General features: G+C 35.3%; 1 non-coding gene across 1 annotated transcript; it reads left to right on the forward strand.

Annotated features, from left to right (window-relative positions):
• The first annotated feature begins 8,038 nt into the window (after window positions 1-8,038).
• Window positions 8,039-8,175, forward strand: LOC112096584. The gene has a single exon (XR_002904485.1). It is a non-coding gene; the product is annotated as a small nucleolar RNA Z247 (small nucleolar RNA).
• Window positions 8,176-19,578: the final 11,403 nt, after the last annotated feature.

The raw sequence follows: 19,578 nt of genomic DNA on the forward strand, positions 1-19,578 counted from the left end.
GATTGTGGATCTAAATTGAGATAGCTTCACTCATAAAATTTTATGTAAATATTAGCTATAGGTTTCCATAGGGTTTGGTTTGAACTCCTTCACACGGCTGAAGAGGATATACACTATATATATATACATAAATTTTTTAGTGCCTCTTCTTTTGAGCATTTTTCCCTCTACCGCTTTTATCCGTGCATATTTTAAGGAATAAGCGCATCACTTTTTTTTTTTTCTTTTTCCTCTTCAATTAATAAACTTCACTCCCTTTTCAAAATAATAATAATAGTGATGGTGATGATAATGATGATGATGAACTTCACTCTTTCCTCTTATGTCCCCCCCCCCCCCCCCCCAAAAAAAAAAGAAGAAAGAAAGAAAGATAAAAGCAATTTGCTTATAGATACATAATAATGATTTAATTAATTAATTGTTCAAACCTCCTGTTGATTTCAATTTTTTTAGAATAATGTGAACTTGTTGTAATTATTTTTTGAAACCGGGGTTGGTTTACAAAATTAATGGGGTGAAAATATATTTGTTCTTTATGATTTTGCCTTACAACTTTTCCAGTTTTACATATAACGCCTGTACGTCTTCATACTCATTTTAGACTTTGGGTTCTAAAAGTTACTTCTATGAATTTTGGCCCTATTATATTTTTCTTGATCTTCCAAGCTCCTCCCTTGTTTCAAGTAGGGTAAATGGTAACAAAATTCCTGTTAGGAACTTGATTATTTTAGGATTCAAGATATTAATTCATGTTGTGTTCAGAGTGATTGTGAAATTCACATTGAAATCATTATTTCTAAGCTTTCAAACTACAATAATGGTAAGTAAAACTTCTTTATAGTCATATTGTTGGGACCAATTTTTTTTTTTTTTTTCTATGAGGAAGTAATGACTTAATAGAGGTATAGTTACATAAATTAATGTTTTGACTTAATCATCCTTAGTACAAATAATATAGAGGTAAAGTATGCACTACATTAATAATTAATTAAAGGAACATGTCAAATCCAATGTATATACATTAATAAAAAAGATAAATATATATATTTTTTTAAAATAGTACATATATCTAAATAGTGTTATGCAAAGTCATTTTAAAGTCTAAATGTTTTTGCATTCTCTTAAATATTTTTCTCTTAGTATAAATTCCATAAATACTATGCATTATATAAATCATTGTCCTATACAACTTTCAAAAATAATATTTTATTCCATCTTAAACCTTTAATATAATTTTACATAAAATTTTTCGAATATACAAATAAATATTACTATGTGGAGGCTAGTTTCTTAAGATAGGATCACAACGGTAGATAAGTTAGCAGGAGTAAAAGAAAATATTAAAAAAATGTGTCAGTTTTTTTTTTTTAAGTATTTCATTAAAACAAAAACATTACAAACTGTTTAATAAGCACAGAGGTGGAACATGACTCCACTCTCCGGGACCTGACATAGAACCTCCTGCCCTAACAACAGAATGGAAAGAAGAGTTCGCAGATCGACACACAAACAAGAATTGCACTTCTCATATAGACATCGCAAGAGATTAACACTCCTCAATTGTAAGGCCAAAACCATTGGGGCTGGAAAAATTCTCAGTTAAAGCTTGAAAGACTTGAAGGTTGTCCATTTCGATAATAGCACAAGGCAATTGCAGCCTCTTGATCCTACTGAGAGCCTCTCTAATGCCAAGAGCTTCAGGCTCTCGTGAGCCAAAAATACCTAGAAAACACTCACACCTTGCTGCCACAAATTCACCAACAGAGTTATGAATTACACACCCAACACTGAACTTGAGCATTAAATATGGCAGCATCAACATTTCACTTTAACCAACCAAAGCAAGGTTTTTCCCAACAAATAGCCCCATGACCAACTCTATTAGTATCAGCATTAATAAAGAAATGATGTTTCCTTATAGTTTGCCACTGGAATAAAATCTGCCCAGCAGAGTTGAGGACTTGTAAAGCACTGCCAGTTCTGTGGTTCCATAAATGATCAGTACGATGAATCCAAATCCTCCAGCAAATCATGGCGGCAAGCTGACAATTCTCCTTACTATACCGAGAGAAAATAGCCTCCAGCCAAGCCAAAAAAGAAATGCAGTAACCAAAGAAACCAACAGCAGAGGAAATCCAACAAGACGTAGCAAAGCTACACTCCAGTAGAGCATGTGTAATAGTCTTATCATAGGCATTGCACAAAGAGCAAGTAGGTATAATAGTCACTCTACGACGAATAAGGTTATCCGCAGTAGGTAATACATTTGTCGCAGCCAGTCAAAGAAAATTCCTAACCTTACTCGGCACCTCCAAATTCCACAATGTTCTCCAAATACTAGTAGAAGAATCACTAGCACTATGGGTTAACAGTTTATAGCAGCTCGTATCGAATAAACTCCACAAGGATCATGCAGCCAATACCACATATCAGACTCTCTACGGTAGCTAAGAGGAATTTGCAAGATCAACTCTTTATCTCTTGAATTAAAAAGGTTAGAAATAATATCTAAATCCCATCGTCTTTGGTTTGGCACCATCAAGCTACTCACTTTTGCAACAACCAGCTCCTCATTTAGGTTAGATGAGATAAAGCCATTATTGATATCTGGTAGCCAAGGATCTTGGCCTATTAAAACATTCTACCCGCTTTTAATTTGAATTTGGCTTCCACAGACAACAACATCCTTTGCAGATAAAATAGATCGCCATACAAAACTCGGATTGTGCCCTAATTTGGCTTCATTAATAGAAGTTCTCGAATAATAGCGAGCCTTTAAAACTTTATCAACAAAAGATTCTAGTTTTGTAAGAAGTTTCCAGACCTGTTTGCCAAGCATAGCGACATTGAAAGTATGCAATTGCTTGAAGCTAATTCCCCCAAAAACCTTCGGTTTACATAAGTGCTCCCACTTTATCCAATGAATTCCCCTACCACCATCGCTTTTGCTGCCCACTAAAAGGAATTCATCATAACTTCCAGCTCCTTGCATAAGTCAAGAGGTAAGAGATAGACATTCATGGCGTAATTAGGCATTACCTAGGCCACCGTTTTCAGCAAGATTTCCTTCCCAGCTCGAGATAACATTTTGGAATGCCATCCTTGCAGCCTTTGTTGAACTTTGTCCCGAATATAATTAAAGACAACTTTTTTCTTTCGACTAATATAAGATGAAAGTCCGAGATAAGCTCCATGATCTTCTGTAGCATTGACATCCAGGGTTCCATAAATCTGACTAACAATACTAGCATGCACATTAGCACTAAATGAAATGGATAATTTAGTAAAATTTACCAACTGACCAGAAGCACATCCATAGGTAGCTAAAATCTGCTTAATGATAGAACCTTCAACTGGATTTGCTCTAAAAAACAGGAAGCTATCATCGGTGAAAAACAAATGAGACACCACTGGAGCCCTTCAAACAGCTCTCACCCCATGAAGCAAACCAAGCCTCTCATATCTCTTGATCAAAGAACTGAGTCCCTCTGCGCATAAAATGAAATGATACAAAGACAGTGGATCGCCTTGGCGTAGACCCCTGCTTGGCATAATTGGACCTACCTCCCTACCCTCACAATGCACACTGTAACTAACTGTTGTCACACAATGCATGATTAAGTTCACCCATTTAGCATCAAAACACAGTTTAAGCATCATATCCTGAAGAAAACCCCACTCGATCCTATCATATGCTTTAGACATATCGATCTTTAGAACAACGATACCATGTTTTCCTTGCCTCTTCCTCTTCGAAAAGTGCATAATTTCTGCTGAGAAAATTATATTATCGGTAATTGCATGACCGGGAATAAATGCACTCTGAGAGTCTGAAACAACCGAGTCAAGAACTAATTTCATGGGATTAGCTAGCATCTTGGAGACTATTTTATAAAGCATATTACAAAGTGCAATCAGCCTCATCAACCACAGCAGGAAATACTATTTGAGCAGTAGCGGATCAAGGTATGCAACGACCAGAAGTGTCATGATAAAGGGTCATGGTCTCGGATCTGACAACACCTGAGGCCGCTGTTTCTTCGGAATAAGGACAATAGATGTGTCGTTTAATCATACAGGGAAAGAACAATTATGAATAAAAGATAGGTAAGCCGACACCGCATCCTCACTACAATGTGCCAGAATTTTTCGTAGAATGTAGGATTCATAACATCTGGACTTGGGGATTTATCAGGATGCATTTCAAAAAGAGCCTCCTTAACTTCAATAGCAGAAAACTGAGCCAAAAGTAAAGAATTCTGCTCACTTGTAACCCTTGTCTCCACACACCGTAAAATATCAGCAGTATGACAACCATCAGACTTAAATAAATTACTAAAATACTCCACAATCTCAGCATCAATATTATTTGAATTTGAAACCCACTGACCTTGACTGTTGCGAAGAGCCCCAAAAGAATTTCTCCGTTTTCGTGCTGAGGCCGAAGCATGAAAATAACGAGTATTTCGATCCCCTTCTTTCAGCCAAAGAGACTTCGATATCTGCTTCTAAAAAACCTCATTGCTATGGAGGAGCTCATTAAATCTGTTTCTTGCCTCAGTAAAAGCAACCACGCCATCCACGTCACGACGCCCTCTCAAGGAAGCCATTTATTGCTTACACTCTAATTTTCATTTCCGAAAGTCCTGAGCTAAATGCCCACCCCATACCAGCAAAGCATTACCACAAACCTTAATCTTTTGCTGAATATAAATATTTGTAGAGGAAGCCCAGCTAGATCGAATAACATCAACACGCCCAACGTCACGCAGCCATAAGTTCTTAGAGCGGAATCGGCTATGTCTGTATACATGTAAATTCGGATTGGGATCCAATAAAATTGGCAGGTGGTTGGAGCAAGAAGATTTCAAACTACAAACTTTCGCTCTAAAAAACTGTCGAAGCCAGGCATCAGTAGCAAACGCTCAATCAAGTCTTTCCTCAACCCAATTATCTGTGTCCCGAGATCTCTCCCAAGTGAACTTGTTACCCTCCATGCCCGGATCGATCAAACCACAGTCTATAATTGCACTGTTGAAACCTATCAGCTTCCAGTTTGGGTGTTTATGTCTGCCTCGCTTTTCATTAGCCACCAACAAATCATTAAAGTCGCCAATACAAACCCACGGCAAATAGAAAGAGGTAGACAACAAACGAAGTAAATCCCAGGATGCCCGACGGTGGCTAGATTTAGGGTAACCATAAAAGCCCGTGATTCTCCACCTTCGTTGGTCAGCCAATTCAACTTCTGTATCAATATAATTCGTTACATAACTAAGCAAATTAACAACACAAGATGCGTTCCATAAGAGTGCAATCCCACCACTGCGGCCCACTCTATCCACAACAAAAAGCCCATCAAAACCCAACTTCACTTTAATGCTTTCTAATTTATTTTTACTGCATAATGTTTCAATTAAAAAAATAAAACAAGGCTTCTTACTACAGACCAAGTCCACCAACACCTGAACTATCCATGAGTGGCCCAACCCACAGCAGTTTCAATTCAAAATACTCATTGGGTTCGGTGGGCCTGGAGTACAGGTCCCACCGCTGGTTCATTTTTTGCCACTTCAAATGTGTCATTTGTTGTTGAAAACTCCTGACCTAGGCCCATAGTAATGTGAAGCCCATTTAGAGATCTTCTTCGTTTTAAATAGTTGACAATAGGGCCATTCTCAAAATCCTTATCACTTTCCATATCACCATCTACAACAACAGCTGTCCCACTCGATGACTTCTCTATTAGTTGATTCCCAATTGGTAATTGTTTATCAACTACCTTATTGGGAGCCATGTTTCCCATGTTTTTGCCACCAATAAAGGGCTTAGGTAAAATAACTCCGGATATTGTGGCATTAACCGAATCAACTAACATGGCAACAGCTTGATTCATGCTCCTTCCTTTAACTGCCTCAACCGTTTCCGGTGGTCCCTGGCGCAGCCACCGTTTGTCGAAATTCATCACAGTTCTTCTATTTGGTGCCTTCAACCAATGTCCACAAACTGGCACAATTTCTCCTTTTGGGCACTTATACAATTTGGGGCATTGTTTTTCAGTATGCCCAAGCAAGCCACAGATGAAGCAAAAAAAATTAAGCCTCTCATACTTAAAATCAATCCAAATCCAATCGCGTCCTACTTTCTTCAATTTCATCCTGTGCTTAAGAGGTTTTCTTACATCTATGGATACACGAATGCACATATAATTGCGCCAGACTCCCATCAAATTATTTTCATCCGAATCCAAGAAAGTACCAATGTAATTCCCAATGTCTTTCAAGATTTTCTCTGACATAAATCCAATTGGTAAATTATAGATCTGTATCCAGAGGGAAGTAAAAAACAATGGAACATTTTGTGGTTACTTATCTTCCTCCAGCTGCTTTACAATCAAGATATGTTGATCAAAAGTTCATGGTCCCGATTCCAACACCCTATTAATATCAATCTCATGGAAGAATTGAAAGAGGAACAATGTTGGTGATAAGTCTTTGATGCACACTCCTTTGCCGGGACGCCACAACGACGCCATTGTGTTTTTTATGGCAGCAAAATTTATCACTTTGTCTGTAAAAAATCTGCCAACCAAGCAAAAAAGGAGATCAAATTTCCCCTAACCACCGTCATCCCCCTCATCCCCCGTGACTATCAAACCTCCTTCCTCCTCCTCGTCGATGGACATGCTAGCATAATCACTATTGATAGCGGTTTCCAGTGATTCAACGTTGGTGGCCATTGCATGAAATCAAAGAATGCAAACAATATTTGGGATAGAACAAATATTTTGAGAATTATAAATTAACTTGTCCTAAAGACAAGACAAAACACAACTTGTCCCAAAGACAAGACAAAATCGTTTGTGGAGAAAGTTTATATAAAAAAAATGTAAGTTAATTAATGAACTAGACTTTGCAAATTTTTATGCGTTACTGATTAACTAATTCTTTTCATCGATTATAGACTCTAGATTCTCATTTAAGCATGCAAAGGACACCTGCAGGATTGACATCAGTTTATTCGGAACATTTCACTAATTATTGGAACATTTCACTAATTAAGTTATTTCATATAATTGGAAGATGAAGATGAAATTTCTAAAAGAAAATCTCCTGGATACTTAATTCCCTTTGATCACGTCCAATTCTAACACACTAAAAGTGTGCGCATCGCGTTTTTCAGCGACTTCTATAGTGTAGGAGCGCCAGTTCTGCAAATTGAAAGATTAATACGCAAATATAGGTCTTTTTTTAGGATTGAGGTGCTATAACTTTTAAGCTATAGCTGCTATGTGTTAAGGAAGCACACATCAGTAGCATAGACTGTAAAGCAGAGGATAGCAGCAGCTCCAGCTTACAGTTAAGAGTTGATGACATGGCATGCCAGCTGGCACCTGGTGGTTATGTAATCACTTGTTCACGTGATAATTAGTTGAAGTTGTTATAGCTAGCTAGAATTAGTTTTGTAATGAGTTAACTAATTGAGCTGAGCATCAGTTGTGTATATAAGCATCTCTGTGTACAGTTTCATAAGTAAGTTTTAGATGAATAAAATCGTATGAGCTAAAAGCTTTCAGTTCTTAAATTTTCTCAGCTTCCAAACATCCTTTTTCTGATTTCTTACTTCAGCTTCCAAACATCCTTTTTCATCTCAAGTGCTTGCTTCAATTCGAGGAAATAGACTTGAGAAATTTATCGATGAGTCAATCACTCCACCTCCTTCTCATATTGCTCAGAGATATGATGATGAGCTTAGATCTGTGGAGAATCCAGAATTTGCAACCTGGAGAGCACAAGATCAAATACTTCTCGGTTGGCTTCTTTCATCAATGAGTGAAGGTATCATCAGTTTGGTGTTCAATCTTGAGACTTCATTGGAGGTATGGAAAGCTGTTGAAACTCAATTTGGATCTCAATCAAAGTCTAGGTTATTACATTTGAGATATTTGATGAATTCCACTAGAAAGGATGATCTTAAAATGACTGAATACTTCATTAAAATGAAATCTATTGCTGATAACATGGCTGCAGCAGGAAGTGCATTAAGCAATGATGATTTGATTTTACATGTACTCTCTGGTCTAGGTCCTGATTATAATTCTGTTGCTACTTACATCACTGGACAAGTAGGAACTGGAAAAATGAATGTTAATGAGGCTTATGCTATGCTGTTAACTCAAGAGGCTAGGATTGATCAACAAACTCATATGCTTGCTAATATGGATGTTAAACACAATTTAGAAGCTAACTTTGCACAAAATAGAGGACCTAAGAGAGGAAACTTCTCAGGAGGAAAAGGTTTTGGTAGTCTTGGATATAATACAGGCTACAGTAATGCTGGAAATTCTGGAAATAGTGGTTACAGAGGAAATTATGGATCATCTGGTTTTGCTGTTGGAAGTGCTGGAAATAATGGTTACAGAGGAAACTATGGAGGAGGAGGAGGAGGAAACTGGAATAATAATAATGCTGTCAATAATGGCAAAACACCTGGAAATCCTAAATCTCAGTGGAATCCTTCTAAGCCTACATGTCAAGTTTGTCTCAAAATAGGTCACACAGCTAATGTATGCTGGAAGCTGGAAGAATTTATTGCTTCAGGAGCTTATAGACCACCTCCAAACAGGAATCCGAAATCTGCATATCTGGCAAACATGGAAGGATCATCTGATACAAATTGGTACCTTGACAGTGGTGCCACTCACCATCTCACAAATGACATGAACAATATGCAGATTTCTGAATCATTTACAGGTACATCTAAACTCATTATTGGTAATGGTACTGGCTTGAATATTACAAATATTGGAAAAGCTGTTCTGAGATTGCACAATTGCACTGATTCCACTGTGATTAAACTAAACAATATACTTTTAGTTCCACAAATAACCAAGAACCTTATAAGCATTTCTCAGCTAACCAAAGACAACAATATCACAGTTGAGTTTACTGACAAATCTTGTTTTGTGAAGGACAAGGTGAAGAATTTGATCATACTGCAGGGCAAGGCTGAAAAAGGCTTGTACAGATTGCTATTAGTGTCCTCAAATAAAACTTCTGCTCAGTCTTCCTTTCAAGGTCATGTTGCCAATATTGAGTCTTCTTTTCAGTCATTTGTTCCTTTGTCAATGCTATCAACTGTCAATCTCAGTCAGTCAAATAATCACTGCTTGCAAAATGTGGCAGCAGAACCTTGTATGAACTCTAAGTGTCTTTTAAGCACTTCTGTATTACATCAGAGGCTAGGTCATCCTAACTCTAAGATCTTAAACCATGTAATACAATCTTGTTCCTCTTTCAAACCTATCAATGGAAATAAAGAGTTTGATTCATGTGATGCTTGTAAATTTGGGAAAATGCATAGATTACACTTTCCAACAACTGAAACAAAAACAAAACAACCTTTAGCCATTTTACATACTGATTTATGGGGACCAGCTCCAGTGGTTTCCACACAAGGTTATAAATATTATGTGAGCTTTGTGGATGATTTTACCAGATTCACTTGGATATTTCCCCTGAAAACCAAAGATGAAACTCTTCATGTGTTCAAAATTTTCAAAGCTCAAGTTGAAAAACAATTAGAACAGCCCATTAAATGTCTTCAATCTGACTGGGGAGGGGAATTCAGATCCTTTAGCAAATATCTTCAAGAAGAAGGGATAGAATTTAGACACTCTTATCCTTATACACATAACCAAAATGGTTTGGTAGAAAGGAAACACAGACACATCACTGAATCAGGTCTTACTCTTCTTGCACAAGCTAAATTACCTATCAAATTCTGGTGGGATTCCTTTCATACAGCAGCCTATCTCATTAACAGATTACCAACACCTATTCTAGCAATGAAAACTCCATATGAATCAATCTTTCATCATCAACCAGACTATAACTTTCTAAGAACATTTGGATGTTCTTGTTTTCCTTTTCTCAGAGAATACAATAACCATAAATTTCATTTCCATACTTCAAAGTGTGTCTTCTTAGGATATAGTCCTTCACATAAGGGCTATAAGTGTCTACATTCATCAGGCAAAATTTATATTGCCAGTCATGTATTGTTTGATGAAACCACTTTCCCTTACATTTCAGATCCAAATTTTTCTTCCTCTTCTAAACACACTTCCTCTGATTTTCAATATAATCTTTTTCAAAGGTTTACTCTGTCAGTTCCTAATAGCAATCTGAACAGTCTTGAAGCTACTGCAGCAGATCAATTCCCTGTCAATCATTCTTTATCATCAAATTCACCTCAATTTCAGTCACCCACAAATCAGACCTCTACATCTTTGCCTTCACCTGCACCCCAGTCACCAGCACCACAAATACCCTGCACAACACAAACATCTCAGCCTAAACCTTCTACTTCTACCCATCATATGATAACCAGAGCTAGAGCTGGTATTTTCAAACCAAAAACCTTTCTAACAACTCACAACAGCTTAGAACCATCCACTGTCCCTGAGGCATTATCAGATCCTAAATGGAAAGATGCAATGCAAACTGAGTATGATGCTCTTATTCACAACAACACTTGGACTCTTGTGCCAATGTCTTCAACATACAAGCTAGTTGGTTGTAAGTGGGTATTCAGAACAAAGTATAACACAGATGGAACTGTCAGCAAGTATAAAGCTAGATTGGTTGCAAAGGGATTTCACCAAACAGCAGGGGTAGATTATTCAGAAACTTTCAGTCCAGTGGTGAAGTCTTCAACAGTTAGAGTTATACTCAGCTTGGCAGTTATAAAAGGGTGGAAAGTCAGACAAATTGATGTAAATAATGCATTCCTTAATGGAGATCTTTCTGAGAACGTATATATGACACAACCAGAAGGCTTTGTAACTAAGGAAGGGTACATCTGCAAACTCAATAAAGCTCTCTATGGTCTAAAACAAGCTCCACGAGCCTGGTATGAAAAATTGAAGGGTTGTCTAACTACTTGGCAATTTCTTAATTCAAAGGCTGATACATCTCTATTCATTAAACATGATACAAGGGGCTTAATCATAGTATTGATCTATGTGGATGATATTCTAGTCACTGGACCAGATTCTGCTTTACTAGAGGATTTTATTGTTAAACTCAGTCAGACATTTGCCTTGAAAGATCTGGGATTAGTTGCTTACTTCCTAGGTGTTGAAGTTAGTTACTTTGATGAAGGTATGCATCTATCTCAAACAAAGTATATTAAAGACTTGCTGAGTAAAGCATCTATGGAGAATTGCAAAGGGTCTGATACTCCTCTTAGTACTGGTTTGAAGCTAGAAAGAAATGTCAGGGGTCCTTTGGGTCAGGAGTTCGAAAATCCAACACAATACAGAAGCATAGTTGGAGGGTTACAATATCTAATTCTCACCAGGCCGGATATAGCTTATTCAGTTCATAAGCTCAGTCAATACCTCAGTTCTCCTACTGTTCAGCACTGGTTAGCCTGCAAAAGAGTTCTTCGATATCTCCAGTCAACCATCACCTATGGTCTCTATCTTAGAAAGGAAGCAACTCTGGAAATTGGAATAACAGGCTATACAGATGCTGACTGGGCTTGTGGTCTTGACGACAGAAAATCAATTGGAGCCTATTGTATATACTTGGGTAACAATCTGATTTCATGGTCTTCCAAAAAGCAAGCAATTGTAGCAAAGTCAAGCACAGAAAGTGAATATCGAGCCCTGTCAGCAGCATGCTCAGAAATTTCTTGGTTGCAGTCTTTATTTTCAGAACTCAACATTGCTAAACTACCTACTCCAGTTCTTTGGTGTGATAACCAAAGTGCAGGGGAGCTAGCTCGCAACCCTGTGTTTCACTCAAAATCTAAGCACATAGAGTTGGATGTTCATTATGTTAGAGACAAAGTGCTTGGAAAAGAATTGGAGGTTAGATACATTCCTACTGAAGAACAAGTAGCTGATGTTCTGACTAAGCCCTTATCTTTTTCTAAATTCAGCTTTTTTAGATCCAAGCTCAATGTCGTTAGTAGACCTTTGAGCTTGAGAGGGGATGTTAAGGAAGCACACATCAGTAGCATAGACTGTAAAGCAGAGGATAGCAGCAGCTCCAGCTTACAGTTAAGAGTTGATGACATGGCATGCCAGCTGGCACCTGGTGGTTATGTAATCACTTGTTCACGTGATAATTAGTTGAAGTTGTTATAGCTAGCTAGAATTAGTTTTGTAATGAGTTAACTAATTGAGCTGAGCATCAGTTGTGTATATAAGCATCTCTGTGTACAGTTTCATAAGTAAGTTTTAGATGAATAAAATCGTATGAGCTAAAAGCTTTCAGTTCTTAAATTTTCTTAGCTTCCAAACATCCTTTTTCTGATTTCTTACTCTATGGGAAAAAAGTTGTAACTATAAAATGAAAATTAATAATATGTAGTAAATGTAAATTTTAAGTAATAATTTTGACAAAATTATTAAAGATATAAGAGATTTTCTCTTATACAAGTGAAAAATCATATCAATATAGCTTCCAAACTACAGTAGCTAGTGTTTACCAAACACTTTAGTGTTGTAACTTTTACGCTACAGCTGCCCAACTTCAATCCCAAACGCACCCATAATCATCTTAATTTGTAACACCAAGATATATATATATATAAACACTTTAGTGTTGTAACTTTTACGCTACAACTGCCCAACTTCAATCTCAAACGCACCCATAATCATCTTAATTTGTAACACCAAGATATATATATATATATATCTGTGTGTGTGTGTGTGTAAATTTTAGAGTTTGGTAAAAAAATCAAAATCAAAATCACTTTTGTGAAAATAAGTCCCTCCTACAGCTGATTTTAAAAAGAAAGAAAAGAGATGCTTTCAGATTTTGATTTTGAGAACTAATTTTATCCTTTAATACAATTCCATAAATATCCTTACAATTATTACCCAAACCTAAAACTTCCCTCATTCAAATTGGAAATAAAATTAATATTTTAATAAATATTTATTGTAATTCACACATTCCCTTTGTTTACTCTATTTCTTCTTTATATTTTACCATTCCATTAAAAGTTCTCTATGGCAAATAGGCAAGATAGAGTATGTCTTTCATCGCCTTTTAACTAAATTCATGCATATTTAATGCAATTGATTGGTGTAATTCTTAATATAATATTTGTTTGTTTATTTTGTTTGGAATTGTTTATTTCTAAAAGATTTCATGCATGTTCAATTGCAATGTTTATAATTTTTTATGCCGCCAGTCGATGGTTCAAGTATATGAACTATGAGTGTTTGTGATTTTTAGTTTTTACGTCATTTGTCAATTCTTAACAAATTATTTTCTATAATATTATTGATTGTCTTTTTTTCTTTTACTATATATTTTATCCGCCATTCATTTTCTTTTTTGTTCATTATAATTTTTAAAGTAATATTTGTGTTAAAATATATTTGCAATGATGGACAAACACTAGGAACTTATCAATCAAACTGAAACTAATAACGCACCACGAGGTACGGCTATATGGAATAGTGAGACTATCAATTTTTTTTAATTCATGTATAAAAGTAGATGAAGGACTTCACCCTGGGACCATTTTACTAAACTAGAATGGGAAAATTTGGTCAAAATTTTTTGTAAAGCAATGGGAAGAGAATATAATAAATTACAATTGAAAAATAAATGGGATGCACTAAATAATAATCGGAAATTATGGAAAGATCTTATTGAAAAGAAAACTGATCTAGGATGGAATATACAAAAGAAAATAATTGATGCATCTCCGAAATGGTGGCAGAGTAAATTGAAGTTATTTCTGGGGTTGAGATTGGAGAAAAATAATGGTTGTTTGCTACTCAACTTTTTAATCGTAAAGAGAAAAGGGGGATGTTTACAACCATGAAAGAACCTCAAATTATGCTTAATTGGCTTTACTATGAGCAATCACAAAATTTGCAGTCTTAAATATTACTCTTCTCTTTTAACAGTAATAAGGGAATTTTTTTTTGTTATGTATTTTTTCCTTATGATGTTTTAAGGTACAATTGGCTATTTAAATACTGACAGTAAGTTATTATTAGTTTTGAATGTTTGTCATATATTTTTTATTTATTTATTTTTTATTCAAGCTAGATGATATGGGTTTAAATTATTGATTTCAGGTTTTGTTTATAATATGGGCTAGCCAGATGTCGAGTAGGAGTTTGACAGCAGTACCGTATCCACTTTTATGATGCACTGACAATATTATGAACATGTTTTTATAACACTATAAAATATTTGACAACTTTGTAAAACAATGGAAAAGATAATTTATAACATTGTAAAATTGGTTACGAATTTTTTTAAAATTTGAAATTCCTGAACATGAGAACGACTCTTATAATAAGAATTTATAATATTTTCACCTTTTTTTATAAAATTTATATTTATCCACACTATAAACATCAAAAAAGAAACTCTTAGATAACTTGAGAGATATGAGCCTATGGGTTCGATTGATATAGATTTTCAAATAGAGTTTATTTCAGTAAACCTTTTGTTAATAAAGCTTTTATAAGTAGAGATTTCACCCCAAAAAAATAGTTGTTTGGTTGGTAATAAAAGATTTTATTAAAAATTATAAAATTACTTTAATAGACAAGTTTTTAAAAGTTATGTCATAAGAGGAATGAAATAAAATTGTTAAATAAGTAGGATGTTTTAGACCTTTTAATTTTTTTAAAAAGCTTTTCAATCTCTACTTTTAAAAGTACAAAATTTGAGCTTTTACTAGTATATGTAAAATAACTTTTTTAATCTTTAAAAGCTCTACTAAAAAAATAACTAAATAACTAAGAAAAATAAAAAAAAGCTTATGAGATTAAATAAGTTCCTATAACCATTAAATAAGTCATACAAAATAGACACCATATCATATTAGAAAAAATCCTTAACCGACAAAATTACAGGCCAACAACAAATCCCAACCACCATCCTGAAAAAAAAAAAGAATTCATAACAATCACCATAATCCTATCTGACGCCATATCGGCGGATGATGTCACCAATAATAATTATAATGATAAAACTATTAAAAAAAATTATGGTGCAGTCAACTGCCATGCCTGGCGGGTTCGCTTGTGGGTTCAAAGCCGCTGTCCGAGCCGTGGTGGATGCCGACGCATTTCATAATTTATCTCTACTTCTTTCCCTTACAGATGGAAAATGGTAAATTTTCAAATTGTTTATCTTTCTTTTTTTGGTTTTTATTATTGCATAACTTTTAAATGTTTGCCTAATTCTTGTTTCAAATTAGCTGGCATGTTTAAATTTGTTGCTTTACTGAGCTTAATGTTCAATTTGTATGATCACAAGCGAGGGATCCTGTGATCTTTATTAAGCTAAAATTTTTGGCTTAATGTTCATAAGAATATATCTCTTTGGATTCTAATACGAAGCTGGTTTAGCTGTTCAAGTAGACCAGTTAGTTTTAAGTTGTTAATTTTGGATATACTTATGAAGATGGGGCATCTATAGCCGACTCTTCTCCATTTAGAACCTTCTCTTTGCTCTTTTCTAGTTAAATCTTTACTTATCTTTCAGTTCTCAAACTTAGATGGCGTTTGTTTTTTTATCTGAAATCTGAATAAATCTTAATTTTGAATAGAATTAAATGTCTGAATCTAATTGATATGTGTGTTTTTTTGTTTGAATTGCTAAAAACAAATATTAGGTTATTTGTTTTTTAACTTAAAAAATCTGAAAATTAATATTTTTACATTTGTACCCTTACAAATTATAAAAACTAAAGTAATAAACATCTCAAAAAACTTAAATAAGATAATATATTATCATAATATGAATCATATTTAATTAAATACAACCCTTTATATTCTAAATTAGTATATGTTAATCAATTTTATTGTAGCTCATGATGTTTTTATGTGAAAATATTCATAAAAAATTATGAAGATAGATAATGCTAATTTGAAGAAAACAAAAAGATAAAAATAATAATAGTCTATCACTATATTGTCACAAGTTATACAAATTGGTAATAATGTTGATTATTAAATTTTATTTAGGTAATGATGAAAATTCTTTAATTAGGTAGGGATATTTTAGATAATATCTTTTAACAATATCATTAAGACTTTTTAGATTAAGTAAAAAGATAAAAAAAATTGGCTTAATAACTTAATGACTCAATGACTTAATGACTAAAACTTTTCATTGAGTTGAAAAAAATGGACTTAATAGCTTAATTAATTAAAATTAAGTCAAGTAAGTTATTAGGTCAAAAAAACAAATAGCCTCTTAGATAGTATTCAAATTTAGAAATTGAATTTCTGTTGTACATAGAGGAAAAATTTACTGTGTTTATTAGCTGAGGCTTAACAATCTGAAAAGTCAAGTAAACATTACTAGTAGTTTATTCTTATGGAAATTGGAACTGTATTCAGAATGATGTTGCGGCTACTAAAAGGTTCTATTATGTTTTTCATCATTTTGTTTCCGTGAAGATGGAAAATGAACTCATTTGGTTTTTGTGATGTTTACTGATTCTGCTTGTAAGAAGGGGAAAAAAAACTAGTTTGCATGAGAAATTGTAATACCCAAATTCTCATAAGGATTTTTTAGCCATTTCCAAGCCTTAATAGTGAGAATTTATAAATAAATCAAGGTATTAGAAGCATAAGCATGGATTAAAGAAAGGAACCATTCATACACTGGTTATTAGAGCAGTTTAATATGTGATGTTTGTCAATTTCTTTAGGAATTTTTCTCTTAGAAACCAAAAACAATCTTTAAGTCAACAGTTCGAAAACTTTCCTTTTTTTCAAATGGGTGGTTCTTGTTCATATGCCTGGGATTCAGCGTCTATAAATATATTCTCAAAAAGCAGCAAGCTGCAGAGTTATTTTACTTTATTCCGAATTTTTTTATATAATATTTAAAATTTTCTTCTAGCAGGCATAGACTAGGAAAATCCCCTTCAAATCTTATAAATCAAAGCTGGGATTCAGGTGTGACCTGTGCACGACTAAAAAAAGAGAACTGAGCATGAATGGCTTCTGTCAATTTCAAACCTGCCTTCATTTGATTTGGAAATAACTTTTTGTAATGCTCCTGTACGTCAATGATGCAGTCTGTCCTAAGTTTGCAACCCCATGTTAGTCCATGGTGTATGCTTCAAAAATAAATTTTAGGTTGTTTCTTTAAACTCTATTCCATGTTAGCAATCTTTTGTCATGTCACTTATTTACTGTACGTTTCTTAAACAGGAAAACGGGGTGTAACAAATTGGAAATAGTTATGTCACATGTTCGACTTTTGGAGCAAACTGTGAAGGGCAGCACATTGGTACGACAGCGTGATGGTTGATCACTCTTTTCCCCTAGCCACCTCAATAATAGCAAGTGGTAGGCCCAGTAGTTTACAGTGAGCCGTGAGCCGTGTCATGCACCGCTTGGAGAAAAGGAAAAAAAAAAAAGAAGCCAAACGTGGCAACCTTCAAAAGCACTTGGTCATGCATGCTTGAAGCGGTGGCATATATATATATATAAAATGCAACCTTTTGATAATTGCTTCATTTACCAAATTGGAGAACCGAGAGCAAAAACAGAGCAAGACCGAGAGCAGAAAAGAAGAGAAACCGAGAGAAAAGAGAAGAGAAAAGAGAAGAAAAAGAAAAAGAAAAGAAAGGAAGAAAAGGAAGATGCCGAGAGTGGGGAAGAGAGAAATTGAAAGGAAAAGTTACTGAAAAATAGAATTGAATAGTTAGATTAAAATCTAGTAACTTAGTGGGTAATAGATTTATGAAGTTTGAACAATTATGTTATAGTTTACATGACACACATAAGTTTTATAATAGTTCTAAAAGTAATTTTCTAATCCTGTATTTTAGGAGGAACTCGAGAATCCGAGAACGCACAAGAGCTCCAACGAACCCCAAAGCGAAACATGATTTATGAGTGGACACTATTAATATTATTATAGATTCCGTGAAATATTTATATTTGATATTATGTTTTAATATCATGTTATAATTACATGTATACATATTATATGTTTGATTGAGTCATGAGATGTAATTGCCAGTCACCATCTATGTACCCTTCCTTATAGGCTCTGCGCATAAGTATTGGGAATTAGGTTACTCTACCCGTGCGAGATAGTTTAATTACACCGGGTATTGAGAGGTGTTTTCCCCGCTCTACTCGTGCGATGATGTTCCCGAAAAATATTGAGAGTTATTCCCCTGGGTACTATTTGGTGCAACTTATGATGTATGTATGTATGAATTTCATATCTGCTGATGTATGATATTCAGTGTGGAGTTATGTCGCATGATTATGTATAAGCATTAGTACACATATGTTATTATTATTATTATTATTATTATTATTATTATTATTATTATTATTATTATTAATATATATAATTACATCCACTCACTGAGCCGCAAGTGCACTATTTTCTTATTTACCCACTTCCTTCCAGGTTTCCGCAGGATTTCGTGCAGACCAATTTCTAGTCAGTTGAGGTTGGGTCACAAGACGCATTACTGAATAACTTGCATTTTGAGCACATTTATGTTGCTTATGTTTATATAGTTTCAGTGTAAGTATGTATAGTAAGACATGAACTGTGCAAGTTTTGAATGTATATTTTCGGATGAGACATAGGGGTTATTATGTGCTTATATCAGAGACCATGTTTATATATGTATATATTCATGAATTAAATTTGTGCCATGAGTTTTAGTATTAGTCCACACGATTCACCTCAAATTCGACATGTAGGTCGGGGTGGGTCGTGTCAAGCCGCCTGATATTATTATACTTTTTTGGGATGGATACCGTAAGAGCCAGCTCGCACGGTATAGCTTGCTGTTACAGCCTTAAAACTCGAGGCACACCAATGCTTGGCTTGCGGCCTTGTGCCAAGCATAATGAGGCAGCGGACGTGCGAGAAAACAAGGCAAGTCTGCATGCGGGCTGGGGCGTGGCAGCATGCGAGATATGTGCAAGGCAGCGCACAAGTGCTTCGAGGGTATAGCGCGCACACAAATGCGCACGCTGATGGGCAGCGGGCGAGCGTAAGCAGTCCCAAGCAGCATGCGCGCACACAAAGCGTGCCAGGCAGCGCGCACGCGCACGCTAACGGATAGCGGACAGGCGCGCCAATGGAGTGCACATGCACAGAACATGTGCCACACACAAGCATCAGGCCAAGGGGATTGTTGGAGCAATTCTTAGTGGCGGCGGCCCGCCACTACATGGGCACTACCTAAAATGGGGATCTTGTCTAAGTGGGGATGGTCCGCCACTATTCAATGTATCCTAAATAATAGTGTATGGGCAAAGCACTTAGGTAGTGGGCTTATTTGTTTATGTGTGCTGGTGGCAAATAAGGCATGGGTTGGGAATACTCTATACTATCCTAGTAAGTGGGGTTGTCACTTACAGTGAGTGGTATTCTCCAAGCACTCTTGTTGGAAGCTATTTGTAGTTCCTTGTTCTTGATTAATAAGAAAAGGTTTGAAGTCGGTGCTTCCGTAAATGTCGTGTGCCTTGTGTTTGTGTTTCGTTTGTTGTATCGTTGAAAATCTTGGGGTGTGTTGCACACACATAGCCTCCGT

The sequence above is a fragment of the Citrus clementina genome, unplaced genomic scaffold (assembly GCF_000493195.1).
Source record: "Citrus clementina cultivar Clemenules unplaced genomic scaffold, Citrus_clementina_v1.0 scaffold_8, whole genome shotgun sequence".
In the NCBI taxonomy this organism is placed as follows: domain Eukaryota; kingdom Viridiplantae; phylum Streptophyta; class Magnoliopsida; order Sapindales; family Rutaceae; genus Citrus; species Citrus x clementina.